Here is a 17,923-nt window from a genome sequence, read left to right on the forward strand (position 1 = left end):
GGGCATCTCTGCCTGACTTATTTTTATTCTCTGCTTTCCAAAAACCAAGACAGAATAGCAATGATCTCATTGAAGAAGCTCAGCACCACAGTGGGACCTCTTTGTGTGTCCTGCGCTTGGCTCAGAGGCTTGGTGGTGAGACATTGCAAGTGCCGCATCGGGTACTCATCACCGTGCTGTACGGTTTTAGAGCGTGACTCTCAACTTTCTAAGAACAGCGAGGAGATAATTACATGGAAGAGTGAACCAGTGTTTTTGCAACTTTCCCAACTGCCCTCAGCGTGCGCAGCTGAGGGGGAAGTGGCTGGTGGTGAGCCATATATAGGAGCTTTAGAGAAGTAGGAAGATACCAGTGGTACAAACCCACAGATGTCAATCATGCAGAAGAGCAAAGTCCCAGCTGATGGGGCTAATCAAACTGTACATGAGAGTCTGTGCCGTATGTGTGGGTGGATTCCTCAGCTCCCATTTCTTACTGCTGAGGGTACAGTAGTGTTGTGTTAGTGGGATGCACTTGGTGGAGGGCAGTTGAAAAATTCATTTTCCAGACTGATTCTGCTTCAGGTTACTTCTATGTGTGGCTAAGATGGCTGCTCTCCACAAGCATCGGCCCTGTAAGTGTCTCTTGCACACATGGTCATAGCTGAGCCTAGGTCCCCAGAGCCAGCCTGGAGGTGGGACTCCTGTGCATGCAGCAAAGCCAGAGATGTGTACTGAATCACTGTGATTAGCAGTTTATAAACATCAGACTGTGTTAGCCTGATTTCTCTTTATTGTGTACAGCTCCCTGGGAACCAAACGTCCTGCTTTATTATACAGTTTATGCGAGACAAAGGTCCCTTCCCTTTTTCTAACCTTGCCTTGCTTTTTCCTTCCCAAGGCTGGCATATCAATAATTCATCTCCCTTGTATCCAGGAGGTTTTCTAAACAACAGGAAACTTCAGGGATGGAACAGAAACATAAAACATTCCTGCAGCCATTTGCCTTCTGCCTGCTAAGAGCAATAACATAGCTGAAGCAACTGGCTTAAGGGTTCTGCTGAGTGTCCCATTTGAGCCCAGCTGTGATAAAACCTAATGGCAACATGAATTTCTTACGTATTGGGTAGCAGGGATAGAGCTGGTCTTCGGGTGCCATGCCTTTTGTGGGAGATATATTTATGGGAATTGGTGGCAACTGCTAAACATGGACAAAGTTAGCAAGAAATCTGCTCAGTACAGCTGCAGAACCTAGCAGCCCTGGCATCCTCACCTTTGCTCCAGGTCTGTCTTTACAAACAGAAGTCTATTTTCTGCCTTGTTCTTTCTTCATGACTTCTAATTCACAAGGCAGTGGTATGTAGCATCTCTCTTCAAACAAGAGAGATGCTTCACTTCATACCTCTGGGTGCAGAGGTGAGCAAAAAGGATGCAGACTTCATGTCCCTGCTGTTGTGCCCATTTGCCCACAGGGTGAATGAGGCAGATCCTTGATGCATTTACCTTGGAAGCAGGGAGGTGGAGAATAAGCATATGCAACAGGAGCATTCAGTGTTGCTCTCTTCCCACTTGTCTTTGGTTCTTATCCTTTCCCAAGTCTTGGAGGATCCAGGTCCCATGTGTGACCTGCCCTGGTGGATATGTCTGGAGCAAGAGCCTGAGATGGAGACATTTCCCTAGCTCTGCTGGTAATGAAATTTGCAATACTTCTAACATTTCTGTGCCTCTCTTGGACAATTGGACTAGGTGATCTTTTCCAAACTTTATGATTCTGTGATTCTCTGCTCACAAGGAGACCAAAATTTCTGAGTCTGGCTGCATCTCCTTGCTGGCAGGTCTGTCATTAACTTATAAGCAATAGCTTGCCAAGAATTCACACATCAGCAATTGCAACTCTCTCTTTTTAAATTTTTTATTTTATTTTATTTTATTTTATTTTATTTTATTTTATTTTATTTTATTTTTAATAAGATCAGGAAAAAAAACCAACCCTTTTCTTGAAACTTTAATGCATGCTGAATTTTGTGGCTGAACTATTTTTCATTCATATTGCTCCCATCTCCTGTCACCTTCTTATCCAGTGCCGAATTCAGTTCAAAACCACTTTCCTGCCTTACAAAACCCCTCAGGAGCTGCTTCACCTTCCCTCATTTCCTACTGGTGGGCTGCTCTCCTGGACTACGTTTCCATCCCTTCCTTGGGACAGTCCACACTGTTTCTCTTGTGCCTGCTCCTTCTTGCTTGGAGCCAAACATCTTGCCCCCTCTAAATCAAATCCCTCCTCAAAGCATTCATTTTTTTCCTTACTTTACATTTGATGGTCTATAAAACGGTTTTTGAACTTGCGGATTTGAGAACTTTTATTAATCCTCCCCCCAGCCTCTGCGTTTCATTAGTTTCCTGCATTTGTACAATATCAGGAACACCAGCTTGTCTTAGAAGGGTACAGGCAGGGGTATCATTAGATAGAGCTCTGCAGAGTTACTCCCTTTATAAACTGATGGGACTGAGATATATCACGGAGAAAATCCACTGTTAGGTGAACAGTACTTTAACATTATATACACTTTAAACTTGATATAAATAAATGATTGGAACAATTGATGGAATTGGAGAAGAGTATAAGTTCAAATGACAGCTGTGTTGTTAAAGCACAGAACAAATGCGAGCTGAGATGCACTCCACCAGAGTGAGATGTGCAAGGATGGGCTGGGATCCTGGCAGCAGTGATGCTCAAGCTGCGAACTCTGCCAGAAAAGCAAGTAAAAGTGAGGCCAGACTCATTTTTCTTTCTCTGAATGGCTGTTTCGACCAAATGTTAAAGTCTTCCTTGTCAAAACCATCAAATAATCTGTCACTTCAGGAGAAGGGATGAGGGGGACTTTTTTTTTGTTTCATTTTTAATGTTCTTTAGTGAACAGCTTACATATATCCGTGCACACCCACCCACCCACACATCTATAAATATAGATGTATGAAAATAATATGAAGCATAGTTCAATCTCCTAGCACATAATAATTAAGGGCCCAATTTAAATAAGCATTTCAGCATATGCTTACAATCTACCTGGCTTCAGTGGGACTTGCACACACACTTCATTTTCAGCACATGCTTCCCTGCCCCTTCTGAACTGGGATTTTACCTGAATGAAAACTGAAACATTGAACGGTTTCCTTTTATTTTTTTTCCTCCTCATTGAATAAATGTCCTTTTATAACCCAGATAGGAGTTTTTCAGGCATTCATAGGCAGAATGTAGCGCCATGAAATCCCAAATCCTGCTGCAAAAGAAGCAATAGTGCACGTTGTGCTGCTGACAAGCTGTTGTGGTGAATATTTTTATTTGATTGCAGTTCATTCATGGTGTGAAGCAGCAGTTCTGAAGATAAAGCAAGAGAGACTTGGATCAGAGCCATTTGTTTGACTACAGCAACTTTATTGGCTGGAGTCTCGTTTGTGTAATCACTAAAATTAACATACGTCAGTGAGAGTGGCGAGTTCAAAGCGGGAAACAGCCTCAGACACTGCTGCAGAAATTGCTCCAGTCCAATTACTGTAAAACAGATGAAGATAAACTTAGTGTCCCAGTGAGTCATCCAGCCGAGATTCACATTCCAAAAGACAAAACCCAACAAAAAAAGCTGCTCTAGGGGTAGAAATGGGGACAAAACTCTTTCAGAATTAACCATGAAAAATATGTGCAGAACACTGCCTGATTATACAAATTTGCAGGCAGTTCCCAGAAAAATGAAGCAAAACAAATGATCCTTGGTAATAAAGGAGCAAGTATCTCCCTGGTGAAGAAAATAGAGTGAATTTGGCCTAGTGTGTTTTTCATTAGCTTTTTCCATTAAAGAAACACATTGTGCAATGAAACTTGGCTTAATATTTAAGTTTTGATTAAATTAAATAAGCTTTTACTATATTTAAGACCAGTAGAAAACATTTTTATGATTTGTTACAAATCCCCGGGGAAATATTTAAAAACAAGAGCAACAAGCAAACATGTTATCACTGTATTTTCAGCTTAGGTTTTTCAGCATTGTGTTGAGAATGAGAATCTGAAAGTAAAATTGAGCAGGAGTTGAATGGAAAACAAACTGAAAGTAGTTCGGTGCTCATTCTGACAGAAGTGGGGAAGGGAAAAGAGTGGGAAGGGGAGAAAAAAAAAAAGAGAATAAAGAAAAGAGTGCAGAGAATGGTGGGGAAAATACTCTTGGTATATCTGAATCATCTCAGTTTTTATTTAAAACAGGGCCATTTGTTATGCTGGATTCCAGCAGTGAATTTTCATGGCTCAACAATTCCTTCCTGTTCTCTGATTTTCATTTGTACTGAGCTTGGTTTCTGTCAGTCTGTTCATGTAAGCTGGTCTTACATATATTTCACTTTTATTTCCGAACCCTTTACATCACTAGAGAGACAGTCTGAGCATATCTGAAAATCATAGAATCACAGAATGGTTCAGGTTTGAAAAGACCTCGAAGCTCACCTACTTCTCTCCACCTGTCCTCGTAGGGGAGGTGCTCCAGCCCTCTGATCATTTTGTGGCCCTCCTCTGGTCCAGCTCCAACAGCCCCATGTTCTTCTTTAAAAAACTGGCTTATTGTCACTCAGTCCAAAGCAGTCGATGGGCAGGCTGCACAAAACACTGTCCTGAGTCAGTTAGTATTTCAGTCCATTGTTTAATTGCTCCTTTTGCCCCCAAACCAATCCCCTACAGGGCCAGTATCTTCCATGGAGTTGTTTTGCTTGTTAAAAACACTAAATAAAAATTGAGGGAAATCTATATCCAGGAAAAGGAGTTAATAACTAGTGTAATGTATCTTAAGCAAATCAGAAAAAGCAGGGGAAATGGATACTGCCATGTTCTGGAGGATGGAAGGGGAAAAGGGACTTGTGTTACGCTTCCAGCCGGGGTTCTCTTGGTTCTATGCCTATGGAGATACATTCTCTGGAGTGATAGGATGTGAGGTAATGACTTCAAGATATGCCAGGTGAGGTTCAGGTTGGATACCAGGAAATATTTCTCCTCAGAAAGAGTGGTGCTGCAGTGGCACAGCTGCCCAAGGTGGAGTCACTGTCCCTGAAGGTGTTCAAGAACTATGGAGATGTAGTGATTCTTTGATTCTATACCATGCACACTTGCAATGGGATTTGAGATCTCTAATTGCCATGCTAAGGCCAAGTGACATGATTATTATTATAATTGCAGCTCTACAGTGAATACTACAGAGCACTTAATACTGTTCTCTCAATCTGAGGAGATAAGAAGCTAAGCATCTTGCAAGAGGACTTGCATTTGCAATAGACAAATTAACGTGTTGTGTGACTTTTTGTGCTCTGCGGAAGTAGTTAAAAGAGGTCGTCTGCCATCCTACAGCTTGGTGTCAATGCAATTAGCACTGTTTATGGTTGACTAGGATGGCAGAGGTGGGGAAACTGCAGCTTGCTAGTCCGTAATACATTATGGCCTCCTAATGAACTCCGTTTTATAGCCAAACTTCTTTAAATTGTCTCTTCCCATGATTAATTCACCTCTTTCTTCCCTTTCGGCAGGCTGTTGTTGATAGGGAGTGTCCAGTGTTGAATGAGTAAAAAGTACTAATGCATGTTCTTTTCAGGGAGAGATAACCCTTCTCTAAACATGATGAATGCATCTTGTACAGAGGAAGATACCCTGTGCAGCAAGGGCTTATGTATAAGCACTGGAAAGCATCTATGGTGGGGAGTGGGGTGGAGAAGGGGGGCTTGCAGCTCCTGGCTATTTGTAAGGGCTCTTTTTGCTGTTGGGTCTGGAGATCCCAACCATGAGGATGGGGACACCTAGTCAAATCTCTTCTTTTTTAAGCTTGGATCACTTGCAAAGGAGGACTCCTGCTCACCCCATGCAGTCCTGCAGGCCAGACTTGGTTTCAATCTGTCCACAAATCAATGGTCCCACCAGTTCTGGTGGAGAGGGGCCATGCAGCAGCAGAAGCATGGTCTGAGGAGCAGCTCAGCCCTGCTGGCCCCCTGCTCACCAGCTGCTTCTGGCTGATGTTGAGTGAGAGCTGAAGAGTGTCAGAGAGGGAAGATGATGGTCCTTGGCATTCTGCAGCATGGAGGTAGAAGGCCAAAAGGTGCATCAATACAGCAGGCTGAGTAAAATTAGACACATGCATTATGTATGTAAATACGTGTGCATCTCCACATATCACTCTGCAAACACACGAATACCATCAGAGCACGCACAGCTATTCACACACCAGAGACTTGTTTTCCAGCTCTTCTCTGGCAAGAGCAAAAGAAAGAGAAAAAAAAGAAATCTTCCCCAAGTTGATTATCAAATAATATACTGTTTTATTTTCTGTCTAATAAGTACAAGAAGTTCCATAACTCCCCTGATTAGGCATATTATCCTTCTTCAGAAAGTCAGCTTGATTTATGCAGAAAGTGATTTGGACATACTTTCCTCTGGCTATAGAGATTTCATAATTCCTGGTGTATGTCTGGAAAATCTCCCCTCGTCCCCAGTCCAAACCAAATTAATGTCTTCCAGAATGACCTGAGGAATTAATGAGGTTTTTGCTGTCAGTTCTGCCCATGCAGGGTCAAGTAAATCATTTGCTGGCCCTTACTCCAGTGTTTTTCGCTGTCTTTCTGACTCCATGTACAATGATAACAAAGTTGCAGATGCCTTTGAAATACGGCATCACTGACACTCTCCGTCCATCTGTTGGGACATATTTTAGGCTCTGTTTCTCTGTCTGCTGTAAACTCTGCCTTTAATGGAGTCAGTAATTGCTGATAAATGGGGTATCAATGAAGTCAGTGTACTGTAGGTTTCCCCATTCTTTTCTGCTGATGTGTGCTATTTAAATCTCTCTGCCATTACTTAAAGTTATTGTGTGTTCTTGTCCTTAATTCCAGCTCCAGCATTCCTGGCCTCAGCCACGATTTTTAATACATAGCGAAGATAGGTACTACGGAGACCTGTTTGGCAGTAAACAAGTTATTCTCAATTCCCCGCTCTGCTGTCCTCAACCAAGCACATTAAGAGTATGCACATTAAGTTCTGAGTATTTCACAGATTTTCTTTCACTCATGTCATAAATATTTTAAGCCAATCCAATTTTGACATTGCAGCCAAGCTATAAAAAACGTGATCCACCCATTCTGCACCTCTTCTTTGGTCCCTACATAGTAGAAAGCCTGAAGTAAACTGAGCTCACACTTTATCCTACGTTTTATATTACTTTTCTTGATAATTTATCACAGGTTTTAAACATATTAAAATCTTAAGGTAAGTACAGCTTGCATCTCTGACAGTGTATAATCTATGATCTATTAGGCTGTCTGCCAGCTGCCTCATTTTCTTGCATGGCATCTGAGCATGGAGTAATGATTCTAATAGCAAAAATAACGATGAGGTTTGCAGTAGCAAATTCAGCACGCAGGACCTCTCAAAATACCTAGGCAGACACAGTCTCCCTCCAAGCCTAAGGCCAAATAAGAAGCAAAAAGCAAAAGAAATGAAGGGGAAAATCAGGTCATTCCATGTTATGAGACTTGTTACTGGCAAGTACAGAGGATCTATGAAAAAGCTGCAAAGAAATTCTTAGCGGGTAATCACAGAAAAGCTATGACATGGGGATACTGTTCTTAATGCTCTTTAATCAGTGGACAATTTATGCACAGGAACATCAGAAGTTATTGGTGTTGACTGTAGGATCAGGGCTGTGACTGCATCCTGGCTCAGCCATATAATCCTTAGTCTTCATGGACTTTTAACCATCCGATATTTGAAACCTGCCACACATCTCACATAGCTCTCAGCGAAGGGGTTCTCAGAACAGCTGTTCTTCCCTCTTAGGCTATACTGGAGGAATGATAACCAACTGAGAGACTTGCAGTGTGAGCCCCTCTGAGCCTCTATGAGCAAAGTGCCAAACACAGGGGAAGAAGCCACCCCTTAGCAAGGGGCACCTGACTTCAAAGGAAGAGTTCTCTGCAACTGGTACTTGATTTTAGTGAGATGCAAAAAGACAATAAAAGCTTTGTTCCTCTGCAGTTTCATAGATTTTAAGGTAGGAGAAACAGCTATATTATGGTTATCTTACTTACATTCCTGTCAAACAAGGGCCACGTTTGTACATTTGATAATCCTGCATAAAATTTTTTACCTTTAGATTAAGAGCAAACCTGTCTTTTAAAAGATGTTGTTTTGATTCAGAGACCTCATACCAAGGGAGAATCTGTCACACGCTGTCTAGGGCAATTGCTGCAGCAACTGAACACACTCCCTGTTATAAGCAGCATGCCTTAATCCTGCTGATTTTGTCTTGTAGTCACTAGACCTTGTTACACTCCTGTCTGACAGGGGAAACGAGTCTCCTTGAGGAGATGCCTGAAGGGCAGTCAAGTCAGCTCTCAGTGATCTCTTGGGGAAACATAGCAGATGTAACCTCTTAAGTCTCTTCCTGTTAGACTCAGAGAGCAACACCATGAAAGAAATTCTCCTTCTGCTCAGAGGGAAGCTTAACCTCCCTTTTGCTATCCTTATTTTGCTGAAAACTTCCTTCCTGGTTCTTTTCCTCGTAAGAAAGTGGCTTCTGGATTTTCATTCTGCTGGGACAGGTATGGTGGCATGATGACTCTCATTTCCTCTCTTCCCTTTTCAGTTTCTTCCCCATGTCTTTTTTTTTTTTTTTTTCCTTTTTTCCTTTTTTTTTTTCTTGTTAACCTAAATGATGATTTCAGTGCTTTTTGCTATGGCCTATCTAACGCATGTGAAGCAGACATGGACTGCCTCTTGAGATGATGTTACAAAATTTTCAGGGATATTACAGCGTGTTATAAATCTTACATGTTTCAGAACTGTTTGTCAAATACACAGCTCCTATTTATTTTTAACTGTTTCCCGTATAGTTTGTCTCTGCTCTTCTCACATTCACTCAGTCTATGGCTTCTGACATCACCTAAATCACCCCAGACAGAAAGTACAGGAGGAGGTTGAGGAACAGATTCAGGCATCTCTTATTTCTGCCAGGTCTGTCCCAGAAGTCTGGGGAGTCTTTGATCCCCAGTCAGTCAGCATTATTTGCTCACAGTTGATGAGCCTTCTGCGCATCTAGGCCGACATGGTAGTGTGATATGTGCAGATACAATTGAGATGAGGCCATTCACTCTTAGTTTGACTTAACAGAAGTCATCTTCCTCTTCTTTTCTTCGTCAGGAATCGTATTCTTAAAGCTCTGTAGCGTTGATTCCTTTCCAGACAGGGCCTTATGTTATCCTAGTGTAACTGTGCATCATCTTTATTAATTCTAACGATCTTCGTAGAGAAATGGTTTGTGAACAAGAATCATGACTTTCTTCTCACATTTAGAAGAGCTGGTATTAAAAAATGTGTCTACAGGCCTTTTTCAGGACCTCATTCTTCATTTTCTGTGGTTTATTCTTTATTCTTCTGTATAACTAGGCAATGGCATTACCACTGAATGAAACTTCAGCACTTCACTGTGCTGAATCACATTTAAATGGAAGGCATGCATGTGGACTGTTTGCTGCTGTTAAAAAGGAGGAGAAAGAGATCCAGGCTTCAGTACTGTTTTCTTTACCTGGCCCCAGAGTATTTCTGTTGCCTAAACGTACACGATACCTAGATAAGAGATTTCCAGTGGGTTTGGACAAACTGAGCACTGAAGTTCTTGGAATTTCTCATGGGCAGCCATATGCCTGACTACCAAACACTCAACTGCAGGACACAGAAGTTTGAGAATGCCTGGATTAAGCTCCCTTGCTGTGATCTAATGAAATGTTAGAACACGTGGGCTAGATGATTCTTGAATTATATAGGGGCATCAGTGTCTCAAGGGGACTAAGAACGTACATAAATGACTATTGGTTGAGATCTACTTAAGATTTTTTTCCACCTTCTGTCATTTTCCTTTAATTTCCTTCTCAGTTTTATGCAAGATGTGTAAAATCTCACTTAAGGAGAAGCCTTACCCTTGTCCTTCATTTGCCCTTCTATTAAATATCTTACCAGAAACATCTTAAAAACATAGTTTAAACAACTCATGTTCATCCTGGCTTTCATGTATGTTGACCTCCACAGTTTGTCTGTCGAGCTCAGTGATAATTTTTTGCTTGTTTCATATTCATACCTCTCATAATCCATCTATTAAACTTCATTAAATATGAGCTGTTATGGGACATTTTGAAAAAAAATAAGTTAGTTTTTCTAAGTATTTTTAATAAAAGACCTCAGTTCTTGATTATAAAAAAAAAAAAAAGTGGAAACCAAGCGCTTTAAAAATACAATTAAAATTTTTGTGAAAATATTTAGATTTCCATTTAATGTTTGTGGGATTTTTGAATATCAAACTATTTTACTGGAAAAAAAAATCATTTCGTTTTTGTCCAGAAAATTTTAACCCTAATGAAAATTTCCATGAAAATGTTTGCATTGGTCTAAAAGCAGGTTTTTTACCCTTCTTTTCCAAAAATATTTCAAATGAAAACATTTCTATATGCTACTTGATTTCCCCCTCACACCTGTGTAAACCAAATGCAATTCCATTGAAGTGAATGAAGTTGTGCTGTTAGAAGAAAGAAAATGTTTAAGCCTGTTGCATTTGAATAGATGACTTTGTCATTTAATAAGTCGAGTTTGTTGTGAACAAAGCCCTTGAATCCAGAGAATGAAATCTCAAAAGAAGCATGGTCAGACCTTCATCCACGTGAAGCAGCTCAGATGGTCCTTTGCAGCTCGTTCTTAAGTGTTTCTCCATTTAAGAGTGAAATCAACTGAGGTGTGGAAAATGGCATGGAGGATCAAGAAGCATAAGATAGTAAGTCTTCCCAAGAGTTGTCAGTGCTGGAGCACGTTGACACTACAATGTGGGAAGTCTCCACTGCTACTGTTAGTGTGGAATAGAAATGCACAAAAATTTAGTCTCCTAATTCTGTTGGTCTTGAAGTCCTACACATACTTTTATACAAATACTTGGATGAAAATCTCCTATGACAGAGAAATGAAAATGCTGGATGCCAGAACTAGAACTGTCAGTCTCTAAGTGATTCAGGCCTTCTCACTGCACTGAATTGCAGGTAACTGTGTGAAATTACTTCATAGGACTGGAGCTATGAATGCCCTAAACAATGGCAGTAGATGCTAAGGAATATGCAAGGAATAGGATAACAGTTTTGTCCTAACTGGCAGTGTCCAGCATGTGCAATAATTCACATAGAAACTGCTGCTTCTTTAGATAGAAGAAAGCAGAAAAATAAATGAAACTGTTATTCATAGCAGGACAAGATATATAGAGGTTCTGTTTTTAACTGGTGCTTTTCATTTTGCCTGGAAAAGAAAGGCCTGGGAAAGTCATCATAGCTTCCAAAGTATGTACCCAACCACTCTGAATACAGATACCTCTGGAAATGTTGCCATGATTTTTGGTGGCATGAATACCTGCACACAGTGTAGTAAGTGCAAGATCTGGAAACTGGGCAGTGGCTGATGGGGAATCTGCCTTTTAACTTCAGGGACTGGAGACTTGAAAGTTGATATTTACCCAAATTATACCTCTGAAGACAAGTTTAATGCCCACTGGTCTTCACCACAACCATAAAAGTACACAGAAACATCTCTACAGTCGTTCTTTTTGCAATGCAACTTGTACTAATTTTTCCAAGAGTCCCACCACTAGTATTACTTAGCAGCTGAGATGACAGACAAGACTTCCATCCTAGAGCCTCTTTCAGAGAGCTCCTTCAGCTAAGTGCCCTGTGGGTTTTCCCTTCTACTAAGTCTCTCTCTCTCTCTCTCTTTTTTTTTTTTTTTTACTTCACAAGAATAAAATGATGAAGGAAAATTAATTTTCATTGCAATGCAATGAACTGTGAAAGAGACTCTTAGTTGTGGTTTGGAATGCAGACACTGCTGGCTACCTTCTCAGACCATGGCTAATCATACAATTGACAGACTGGAGCTCACCAGCTGAACTGAACGCCTCAGTGCAGCCTCTGCTGCTGCAAGCCCAGAATGCACTGTGTAGTTGAACTCCTCAGAGTACTGCATAAGGGATGACTGCTGACAGTAGATCGGGGAAAACTCTTTTGGAGCCATTTCATCCTGTTGGCTACTGCTGAGGTGTTATTCTGCCATCTTTGAGACACTGTGCTTGGTTCTCTCTTATTAATGTGTAGCTATAATTCTTTGGCTTGCTTTTGCAGGATGATTGTAGGAATTTCCACAGTAACAGACCGTGGAACATTATTCATGTTAACCTTAGAAGCAGCAGAAGAAGCATGTGCTCATGTGCCCGGAGGTGCTCCTGGTGATTGCAACTGAGTGCACAGTGAGGAAAGGTGGTCCTGGAACACATCCATAGAACAATACTATGACACACATGCTTTGGACCAGGGTGTTTATATCATTTGTCTTCCTTTTGACAACTTCCTGCAAACACTTATTTGGGGGTTTGTTCAGTTCGTCATCATGTTCTTATTCTTCTTGAAAATGCCTATGTTTGCATTTGGGCAAGGTACTCATGGGTGAATATAAATGCTTGGAATTAATGATGGAATACTTCCATCATTCTCTCTTGTGAATTGTGCTTTGCTCATTCCATCACAGATTGTGAATGGCCTAACTAGAAGTGACAATCAGTCCCACATGGGACTGATTTGTGAGAAAACAACTGTCCTAAAGAACACCCAACACCCCAGAAAGCTGAGCTATGTGAACACGAATTGTTCTGTAAATAACTGCAGAGTGAGAAACTCAACCCTGAACTGAACTGAACTCAAATTCTGTTGTTAGTTAATCCAAGTCTTAGAAACTGTACTTGTCTTTATGTAGTCAATCACTTGCTCTGCTCCAGGTGTATCAGCATTCTTTGTTAAAAGCAGGTGGGTGACCCCAAAGGCCATGCAAAGGATTAAACTAGCCATGTATATAATCTAATCATTCTTGATAGGCAGGTAGTGCAACTTTCATGTCTGAGGCAGAGCCTGCTCCCTGCATCCCAGCTTAGCCAAAAGGGTAAGTCACACACCTGATGATTCCTGAGCTATGAATCTTTGATAAGCCAATATCTGCAGTGAAGCCTCATGCACTGTCTAGTCATCAGCTGCTGGTTCTTACTTGCTTCAAGGTCAATAGCAAACATTAATACATTTTATCCACTATTTCCCCAGGGAGAACTTTCCTTGTGTCCCCACTCTGCCCACCAAATGTTACGGTCATAGCTGGAAAATAAGGTGACTACAACTCAATATTGCAAATAGGAAGAGCCTCACAGAGTAAGCTCCTTCGTTCTAGAAAGCCAAATTTGGGATGTTCCACCACACAAGCATCCAAAAGGCTCTGAACCCAAATAAATGCCAAATTAGAATATGGACAAACACAAGAGACAGACACTGTTATATAAGCCTTCTGCTTTTGCTGTGAATCCCAGTGAATGTATCTGAAGTCTCCCAGGGAAAACCTGGTGGACCAAGGGAATGTCACTTTACATGTTCCTGTACCAGCTGCTGCAGCGCACACCTCCTGTGGCCAAAGACTCCCCTTCTAAACAGGAGGGTTGGCCCTGCTACCAGCGGAGCACAGGAGGCTCTGGCATTATTTAATCTTCTAACCCTTGTGATTCCTTGGTGAGAAAGCAAGATGAATCATGCTTTCAGCTACGTTTGGTACACATGGCTTTAAACTCGTCCCTTCCACCTTCTGGTGATTAATGGCCTGTGATCCTTAGTGATTCATGGCATCCAGAAGATATTATTTTCTGGGTTGTAAGAGCTGGACAGCATGTTTTCCTCATCAGTTACCAACTGTGATTGCAAGTACCTCTTGTACCTTATCTAGGCTGTTGGAAATGTTGTCAAAGAGGGGAAAGGCGAAGAAGATGAAGGAGAAAGCCTGGTCCCTCATCGACTGGCTCCTCACCTAGGGCCAAGCACTTAGTGCTTGTCTCAGCCTCTGCAGGTTGAGCTTTTCCTCGTCTCGAGCCTTTCCTCATCCTGAGGTTGAGTTCACTCACACTTTCCGAGCTCCTTGGAAGGAACAGTGCAGAAAAAGAAAACCATTCAGTGACTGCTTTTAACTTGACAGTGACTCAATGCTAACTAGCACACCTGTCCATGGAGCTGGCTGTGCCAGAGAGCCATGCCGTGCAGTGCACGTTTTGGTTGAATTACTGTACTTAAACAAATTTTCATTTCCATGCACTTGATATATGCTTGCTTTTTTGCTCTTTTCTCTCTCCTCATTGGCAACTTCAGGAACCATTTTTCTTCCTGACGCCATCTTGGCACTCTCTCTACCAGCATGTGAAAACAGCTGAAGTTATACATATGGAGACCTCATCCTCAGTAACCTAATGGATTCAGAAGACATCCTGAATATTCATCATTTCTCTTTTTATGAGCACCTTGGCAATTGCCTCCGAAGTTAAAGACTGTTGTAAATTAAGGAATGGCACTTGGTGAATACCAATTTATCCATATTTCAAGACTTCCCTCACCCCCGCCTCCCCTCCGCACAATATTGAAGTTCCTGTAGTCTTTGTGAATACAGGGCATTGTTTCTGCACAGCCAAGGCAGAATTGTTTGTGCATCCCTGAAGACTGTGAAATGTCTGCGCCGGGGCTGCTCATTTAAACTCTGTGCACTTACTGTACCCTCTCCGGAACTCCTTTCCCAGAGAAGTCAGCAATGACCTTCTCAGAAGTAATGTTAAACACATGCTGAGGAAGCTTGGCTCCCTGACAGGCCCTTTTAATTATTAGTTGTAAATTAGCAAATCATGTTTTTTCAGTTTCATATCAGCGGTTGCTTTGCCGCATGTGGGATTCTCCAGGTACACAGTCTAAATGCAGTCCATGAGCTACACGCTGACAGCAGGCTCATCAAGCAGCGTCATCATTTGGCACTTCATCAATGCATGCGATTTTTCCTTGCACCAAAACTTGACTCCTTCAGAATAACAATAGTGTGGGAGTTAATCTGAAGGATTGATTGTGGTTAATGGTCACCAAGTGTTTTTTGAACACGTGTCAAGCTCACTCAGAAGAGCACTCCACTCCCCACAGAATAAGATAGAAAGAGCTACAACACAGATTTACACAGAGGGCATTGATGCACAGATGGCTCCATCCTGTGAGATGGTGAGCACTCTGTTCCCAGCCTTGCAAAACTAGACAGTCCCAATGCTTTCAGTGAAATGAAGGAAGATCCCTATCCTGAGGCAGTACAAAAATCCTGGGGCAAAATTAGGGGTCAGGCTTGGATTTCTGAGATTTCATTGTGGTCTTAACTTCATCTTTATTCAACAATGGACCTCACTAAGATTTTCATAAAGGCAAACATTTTACTGACTTGTACGGTTTTATCGTAAATCTGATGATGCTTGCTATTTTTCTCCTAAAGCTCCAGCTCCGGGAAAATTTATATGACAACTTCAGTGATGTACAGTAAAAAAAAGGGATTCGTAGCTGTTGGACCAGAGGGGACCACAGTTCCCTTTGAACTGGAACCCCTCTGTGATAGCAGAGGTGAACTCAAGAGCTCAGCACTGACAAGACAGGAAGCTCCTTTCAAGCCTTGCATTATAGCATCTCTCTCCCAAAACCATGCTGCATGGCCTACACCTGAATGCTGATGGGCCGTGTATGGAGTGTTCACATTTTTCCTCCTTCTGCTTTGTTTTAAAAGAGCTTTATTTGCAGCGTGTTACTGTTTACATGGGCAGATATGACCTCAATCTCTTCAACTGAAAATCACTGTTGGAGTGATCAGATCTGTCAGGGAACGATGTCGAGATAGGCCACCACAAGCTGCTCACAGCAGAAGTGAGCTGAAGCACATGTAAAATAATCTCCTTGGCTCTGAATCCCACCCACAAGGTGTGAAGTTTTTTTGTTTTTAACTTCAATTATCTCCTGGCTGTCTGGGAGGCCATCACAGATCTTGACATGTATTAGAAGCAGTCCATTAATAGCTCAACCAATTTCCAAGGGTTTAGCTGAAACTGAAAAGATATAAAAAGAAAAACCATTCTTTAAAGTGCTTTTTCATGTATGTATCTATACAAAAGATACATACACATGAACACAACGTAGTCCACCACAGGGACTTGTGGAAGAAAAGCTGAAACACTTTTGCCATTTTCCATTTATGTTTATACGCAATATAATAATAATAACAATAATAATAGTAATAATAATAATAATAAAGTAACCATCTGTATTTTGGATATTCACTTCTGGTCTGGATCAGCATCTCAATAATTAGATCCTTCTTCTGATTTTTTGGAAATGTACATAAGGAAAGACACACAGAGAACAGGTGTCAGCCCTCAGATTTCTTGGGCTAGAGTCCTAGAAGAGTGCTTTTCTTTCAGGTAATGCCTTCTCATACATAAAAGAGGTGCAGTTATTGTGCTAGTAGGTGGGTGACTTCTCTTTTGTGCAATGTATTGTTTGTGAACTGAACTGCAGGAAAGGAGATAAAGCAAGGGGTGCTGAAAAGCAGGATTAATTATGGATGTGGCTAAAGCTTCGTGCGAGTCTTTGTCATGCTGGCAGCAATTATCTCTGTGGTGAGGAGGGACTGTAAATACAATTCTTCAGTGAGAGGTGGGTTTTGATCTCACACAAGAGAGAAATAGGCTGCTGTGTCAGGCTTTAACTGCTACCTTCCTGGGTGCCCCCCAGAGTGAAGGATCACAAACAAGGAAAGAGCAAATAAATGAATGAGATCAGTCTAAATTAGCAAAGCAGTATTTAGAGAAGCCCTTTGCACTGGCAGGAGTGAACAACAGATTTGATCTGACGTTCGTGCATGGGAAGAAGGAGGGCTCAGGAAAGGGAAGTGGCTAACATAATCTGAACTGAAAAATTTGGATGGGCTCAGATTTCATGAAAATACATTTACCCTCTTTTCACTTGCTTCTCTAAAGCTGAATTTCAAGATGAATGATTATATTCTGATGCTGTAACAATCTGATAAGCTTTTGCATTGCTGTGTATTTGTCATCTCTGGACCTCAAAGAACTTTCCAAGCTAACTAACTGAACTTTGCGTAGGATGTGAAGCTGGCCAGTATTACAGTCTCCTCTAGGGGAAACCACATGCGAAAGTTCTACAGCTAAGCTTAAAGAAACGGACTGACTAGCGATTGCAGGCAAGAGCTGGCCAGCTCCCAATTGCACCCCAAATTTTCCAGTCGCTTCCAGACAGTGCGTGGCTACATTAGACCTTGGAGCAGATTAACACTTGCGCAGTGTGGGCCCCTTTGAGTCGGCTACTGGAAGAGAGCAATCACTTATTTATACATACGCTGAGGAGCTTTTCTTGATCAAGGTCTTATGACAGGCTTTGATGTTTCAGAGAACCTGCAGCTTTAAGAGAGATCTCTAGGAACTGCATTATTTGTAGGTTAAATCTTGTTCCTCTCAGACGGTGCAGACAGAAATTAATGAGACAAGTGAAATCATCTGAAACTTTATAAAATCTGGTCCAAAGTGATTTGCTCTATTTCTGAATGACTCGGTGAGAGACCCTAAGGTAAAATTTAGTTCTGCTGCTTAAACTTCTTTGTGAATGGTTTGCAAAACCACGCCTCCCCCCTTTATTCACTAGTGCTCCTTACACAATGTTGTACCTGGAAATACTTTTGTTTCTATCTTGCATTTTGTCTGAAGGGAATTATTTTTATTTTCCTTTTCCATTACAGAAAGCTATGTTGCTTCTGTTAGGAACATCTGTGTCTGAATTAACTTTGTAAATCTTTAATACACATATGTCAACATATGTACAAAACATCCAACACAAAAATTGCTACCATTACTCAATAATTAGATGAAACCATTATTTTCTAATGAGAAATACTCTCTTAAGCTTGAATTAATCATGCTGATTAGTCATGGTAAAAGACACATTAAAAAATACTAAC

General features: G+C 41.3%; 1 long non-coding RNA gene across 1 annotated transcript in view; it reads right to left on the reverse strand.

Moving 5' to 3' along the window:
• Positions 1-1,971: 1,971 nt before the first annotated feature.
• The window catches only part of LOC122187855, a 118,906-nt gene continuing 102,954 nt past the window's right edge, over positions 1,972-17,923 (reverse strand). Inside the window, exons 4-5 of the long non-coding RNA XR_006181434.1 lie at positions 4,472-4,618; positions 1,972-3,532 (exon numbers count right to left, since the gene is read on the reverse strand). This is a non-coding gene — a long non-coding RNA (uncharacterized LOC122187855). The remainder of the gene's footprint in view (positions 3,533-4,471; positions 4,619-17,923) is intronic.

This window comes from Lagopus leucura, unplaced genomic scaffold, assembly GCF_019238085.1.
Source record: "Lagopus leucura isolate 7727_CA_CO unplaced genomic scaffold, USGS_WTPT01 Super-Scaffold_73, whole genome shotgun sequence".
Classification (NCBI taxonomy): Eukaryota; Metazoa; Chordata; class Aves; order Galliformes; family Phasianidae; genus Lagopus; species Lagopus leucura.